Source organism: Grammomys surdaster, unplaced genomic scaffold (genome assembly GCF_004785775.1).
Source record: "Grammomys surdaster isolate TR1022 unplaced genomic scaffold, NIH_TR_1.0 137, whole genome shotgun sequence".
In the NCBI taxonomy this organism is placed as follows: Eukaryota; Metazoa; Chordata; class Mammalia; order Rodentia; family Muridae; genus Grammomys; species Grammomys surdaster.
The window spans coordinates 8,367,989-8,374,100 of NW_021604595.1; the positions used below are offsets into that span (position 1 = coordinate 8,367,989).

Sequence of the window (6,112 nt, forward strand, 5' to 3'; positions counted from 1 at the left end):
AGCCAGCAAGCCGAAGCTTGCTGCGATTTAAAAACTAAGCAGCTTTAGGAAATAAAAAGTTTGTATATAAGGTCTAAAGGAATGAGTCAATGATTACAAGAACCATACAGACAGCGTAGAGGAGAGGACAGGAAGAGGCAGAGTACACTGACAATACAGTCCTAGGATCTCAAATGTCTTTTTTGTCTGACTCTAACTAGACAGTCTTCAGATCATCACCACTTCACCAGGCTCTTCTAAAGCCAACTAGCTTCCAGGTAGGAGAATGATGCTTGTGTTAGCTACAGGCTAACCCAAAGGATAACATCTGTGCATGAAAGAGGGCTTCCAAAGCTTTTCAGATTTGTCACTCAGCTACCCATTCAGTTAATGTAATAACACATTCATAATAAATACTAGTACACTTCCTTCTTTGCCCTACAGGAACATCAGTGAATGCTACTCAGGCCTCTTAGTGGCTTATTAACAAAATTTTCCAGCATAAAATTGCACCTGAAGAAACCTCAGGGTGAACTGATGGTTCTGTACTTGCTGGTTCGCTGGTTCAGTTTTAGCATCAATCTGCCCGTCTCTCATGCATTAGTTTATGGGTTCAGGTACATTTCAGAGTAAACTGGGCTTAACCACAATGGTCTTTTCCCATAAATGAGAGAGTTTTTAACTTCACTTTGCAGGTGGCCAACCTGTGTTAGCCTACCTAGCTTGACAGAGGAGAGAAAACCAAAGCTCTGTCTGTGGGTGGTTTCTGTCCCTCCATCCATCCATTGCCCAAGGCAATTTCACAGTGACTTTGTAATTACAGTGAGTCTTGCCAGTGAGTTCCTAGAAAGAAAGAGAAGGGTTTTTGTTTTATTTTTAACAAGTACAGTAGTCTTTAAAAACTGTAATATGGAGACAGGAGAAGAGGCTTACAGGCAAGAGTTAAAGCCAAAAATCCCCTAGAGGTAAAAACTGACTGACCTGTGTGTGGACTTCTGAATTACCCTATTATTAGATTTACTTGAAGCAAAATTGTACCTTTTTAAAAAAAAGAACAGAACTATATATTATTATTCATTTAGTATGAGTATACTGTAGCTGTCTTCAGACCACCAAAAGAGGGCATCAGATCCCATTACAGATGGTTGTGAGCCACCATGTGGTTGCTGGGAATTGAACTCAGGACCTTTGGAAGAACAGTCAGTGTTCTTAACCGCTGAGCCAGCAGAGTCTGCAATGCAGATGGCTTCAGTTTGGGAACAGAAAATATTCCCAGCTGCATGTCTAAGACCTCCACCATTGTCCTGTGGGGATTTGAGGCAGAAAGTCAGCTAGGGACATTAGTTGAGGAAGCACATCAAAGCTATTAGCTGGAGGAACATATGATGTTAACAAAACTGTCCTAATAGGATTAATCAAGAAGCTCTCACCAGCGCTGTAATGACGAGCCATGTGACAAGCCTGGGAGTAACAATACTTCAATAAGGCTTGCTTGGTCTTCATTTTTCCATCTCTGGCATTTATATTTAAAACTGTGACTTGATGTTTTTGTCATATTTCTCCCCAAGGAGCTTTTGTGCGGATTTCTTTTATTTGTAACGGTGTGGGTGTGTCTAGTTTATCATAAGATTCATCTTTATGTATTCAGAAATGAGGTCTTATTAGCACACTAAAGTTCATTTAAAAATATCCACCCTTTAGCACCATAAAAAAAAAAAAATTCGTCACTTTTCTTGTTGCTACAACCAGATGCCTGACAGAAGCAGTTTAGGAAGGAAGGGCTTACGTTGGCTGGAAGTTGAGGAGAGGCCAAGGCTGGGAAGCCATGGTGGCAGGAGCTCGAGTCACATCGTGTTCACAGTCAGGAAGCAGAGAGTAAGAATGTGAAGACTCCTGCTTCATTTTCTTTTCTATTTAATGGGAGACATTTAGAATGGGTTGCCCATCCTCAATTCACCTGATTTGGAGGCTCCCTCGCTGACATGCTTAAATGTTTGGGGAAAGTTAACACTGATTGGATAGTAAGCATTGTCTTGACAGAGAAGATGAAGGGAGCTTGGAAGTCTGTATGAGAGAGCAGTCTGTCGTCCTGGGGTGGGAAAGGCCATCTAAAGGAGAAACTGCCGGATAGCTGCCCAAAGAGGGCAGACACTGGCTAGTTAATTTTGATTGAGTCAATGTAACACCGGCAAGATTCCAGCAAGGAAATGAAATAGAAGAAAGAAACAAAGATCTAACATTTTTATTTAAAGTCATCATCTGATTTCTAAAATACGTAGTCTCCCTAGTATTTTTTTTCCATTGGAGAAAATTAAATGTTCTCCTCAACGCCATCCCACCCTGAGAGTCATGAGTGATCGGTTCGCCTGTAGATGTAGTCTTTGGGACCTTTGTGACTATGAGCATGCTAAAACTCCTGGATTGAGGAGTAAGACCAAAAACAAAACAGAAACCAAGAAAACTGTGTGTAAAAAAAAAAAAAAGATTATTAATATTCTGTAGATATTTATTAATGCTAGAAATTAATATGGCAGCAGTTATTCCTTAACCAGCTAGTTCCCCCAAATAATCACATAGAAACTTTAAAAAATTTTTAATTTTTCAAAGTTTAGGCCTTAGCTGGGTAGACTGTCCACTAGGTCATGTATGTTAACCTACCCATTCAGCCATATGACTAGCTATATCTTCCATGACTGAAGTCAGGACAGTCTCCTAACATCTCCTGGCAAAAGGAACTACCTATTTCTTCACTGAAGTTCCTTTCTCCCTCCCAGGAAGTCCTGCCTTTCTCTCTGTACTGTCCAATCACAAGCTTTATTTAGCCTTATATTGACCAATTAACTTGGGGAGCAAGGTTTGTTCAACAAAAGCTGGTGAATGTGAGGATTCTCTCTTCTTGGCAACCAGATGTTGGGGTACAGAATTTAACCTTTGGATACATAGCAGCACCAGAGAAACCCTAACACCTGTAGGCTCCACTGCCTACTTCATTTGCTGAGGATGGCTTGAGAGTGGATCAGAGTAGGCATCCATGGCGGGTTCAGTTCCTGGGCAGGGTCATTGCAACCGCTGCTTTTCTGCAAGTAGGAGGTGAATAGGAACACATGTACAAACCAGCATCGTGATTTTTCCAGTTGTCACTCTTGCAATCTAGTAAGAATGTTCTATGAGCCAGGACATTCTGGTCCTTGTTCACAACCCCAGACAATCTGAGATGCAATTATTATACTAATACTTAGATTAATATTTCACATGTATGGTTCAGATTCCAAGGCATTCTGATGAAGTTGGCATTATAGAAAGAAGAGGGGAAGAGGAGTAACCAGGAGGGAATAATAGGAAAATAGCATTCACCTCACTTTTGGAAAGACTTGCATTGAAAGGAGAATCCACCCGAGGACAACTTCATTGACTAGTAGCGGTAGCTTGGCTCCGCCCACTGTGTTTACATAATGCTATTGTTTCAGCCTGTGCTGTTTTGTTTACTTCCGAAGGAAATATTTTACCCCCTGTGAGATAATTAATTTTTGTCAGCTTCGCTGTTTATAAGGGAAACTGAGAAACTGTTAATTGAAATACAGAATGAGTCACTGTTTTCGGTAATTTTTGGCAGCGTTCTAATTTGTGTCAATCCCAGCCTAATTATTAGATTTTTTTGGAAGCAGAAAGCATATTTGATTTTTTTCTCTTGCTGAATTCTTTTTTTCCCCATTTAAAACTATATATATATGCTCTCCAGCAAAGGTTATGTAGTTTATGTCAATATGAGGTGAAACATGAATCCATCTAAAATACTGAGAGGTTTACTGTGTCATGCTTGGCTCTACTCAGTAGCTCCATATTTACAAAGTCTGTAGACTGGAGTCTTCCTGCCTTGCTCCTGCCTACCCCAAGTCCCCATGAGAAAATATGATTCTTTTAAAGACCTTTTCAATGGGGTGGAGCCACTATCTATGGACCATCACTAATGGTATTGCGGAAGTGAATTTCCTAGAAGCCATCAGGGAGAGTTCATTTGGAAATCCAATCGAATGTCACTTGCAAAGGGCAGGCACCTCAGTAGAGGTGCCTAGTCATGCATCCCCGAGTTGTTGGTTGTAAAAGCATTAATCACCATGAACTCATTTACTCCTAAAGCAAACATACTGCGTTATTTCACAGGAATTCTGTTCCCAATGATCATTAGTGCAGACAACAGGGAGCTTCTGGTTGTGGGTGAGGTTAATAAAATCTGTCAGCTCAATGGCCAGCATAATGAACCTGTTAATGACTCTTAATAGAAGTTGGATCCTTCCAACTGCTGCAGAGCAAAGGCGGGAGGAGAGGCAGGTGTCTGCAGGGCAGACAGTCCTATTCTTTCCTTTAGCTCCCATGGTGTCTTCTAGATCAGTTACTGAGTTTGATCAGGAATCAGAGTCTGCTGTGTCTGGGGGCTTTGGTACCTGTGGTGGGAAGGGGAGAGTGTCTCCAGAATGACCCACAATGGCTCTGCCCCCCATCCTCTAAAATGTGTGCTATAGCTGCTTCCAAAGCACAAGCTAGGAGCAGCCAAGCACTTAGAGCTACGAATACCCCAAACTTCTTCTCCACCCTGAGTCCACATATAAAGGAAGGCTGGAATTCACAATAGTAATAGTGACAGCCATGGTAGGTGGTCACCAGATGCTGTCAAGGTCTCATGTATTGTCCCCATTTGACAACAAGAAAGCCCAAGTCCAGAGGGCTTCAGCTACTACAGCAAGGTGGTATTTAGAAGCTTAATGCCCATAAGCACCATGCTTCTTCACTGGAAAAACACACAAAAGCAACAAACTATAGTCAGACCCATAAAAATGTACAGAGCATGAGAGAGAATGTGGAACTTTCTCCATTTGTACATCCATCTAGCCAGTACATTCAGGACCAGGCTCAAGAAAAGTACATAAAAGCTATGCTAACTACCATGCCTTGTTACTACAACAGAGGAGCCTAGGCCTTTAAGATGCTTGGATGTTCAGTGTTATCCACTGGTGACCCTGGCTGTGACATTTCAGCCAGTGGTGCTCCTACCCCTATCCTTGACATTTGCTCCTTATTGCCCCAATCCCACTTGTCACAAAACTTGTCACAATTTGTGTCCCTTAAAGCTCATCTTGGTCTACCAATTGGGCCCTACATACAAGGGACAAAAAAAGCTGCCAACTCTTGGGGACTCCTTCTGAGCCCAAGCCTTGTGGGACTGACAAGGAGTGCCAGAGCCAGAGATCTGAGCTCCAGTCCCATAGGCTTGGTAGCAGCATATAGACCCTCTCAAACCCTAAGGTCTCTGTGACTCAGGTGCTAACTTTCATTGGGACACAGAATCAGGAGGCTTTGGAAGCAAAGGGGCTGCAGAGACCTGTGTAAACCAGAATGCAGAGTGACTGAAGAGCTTTGTAATGTCTTTAGCAAACAAAGGGAACATTATCCAGGACTAATCCTAGAGTAACGTCCAAAACCCAGGAGGGAGCAGCCATGGTAGTTTTTGCCAACAACCATGTCTCTAAAGGTTCATTTACTTGACTGTACGTGTGTGTTTTTTTTTTTTTTTTGGAATTTTTTTAAGTATCTGAAAGATATGATAAAGCAGATGGTTATAAAAAGGGAAGACACAGGAAAGATGTGGTAGACTTCAGGAATTTCAGATGGAGCCTCTAGGATGCTCCACATGCATAAGTCACGGTACCTCCCATCCCTGGCAAGGCTGAGCCCAGTGCTGACTGCAGTAGAGAACACAGAGAATGTGAGGTGTTCTCTGCTACACCCCCAGCTGATGAACGTATAAGTGTGAGACTACATAGCTCCAGATAAAATGGCAGCAGACTAAGAGAAATTAGCAACAGAAAAAAATCACAGATAGCACTATAAAGGATTACATTAGTTTTAAAGAGCATAGAAGATCTGCACACACAGGAAAAAATTCGGCCCACTTATGGAGGCGAAGTACAGTATGATGAGGTGTCTGGATTGAGAACAGCATGCAGAATAAATACAAAGGAGGATGAGGGGCATTGTCCTGTCCACGTGGGAAAGGAAGGAATTTGTAGGCATACATATAAGAGAAAGTGTGTGTGTGTGTGTGTGTGTGTGTGTGTGTGTGTGTGTGTGTGTGTGT

The 6,112-nt window shown here is 42.1% G+C and overlaps 1 protein-coding gene across 1 annotated transcript in view; it reads left to right on the forward strand.

Moving 5' to 3' along the window:
* Adtrp (androgen dependent TFPI regulating protein) overlaps window positions 1–6,112 on the forward strand; it is a 57,085-nt gene that overhangs the window by 38,824 nt on the left and 12,149 nt on the right. The gene's annotated exons all lie outside the window — the stretch shown is intronic.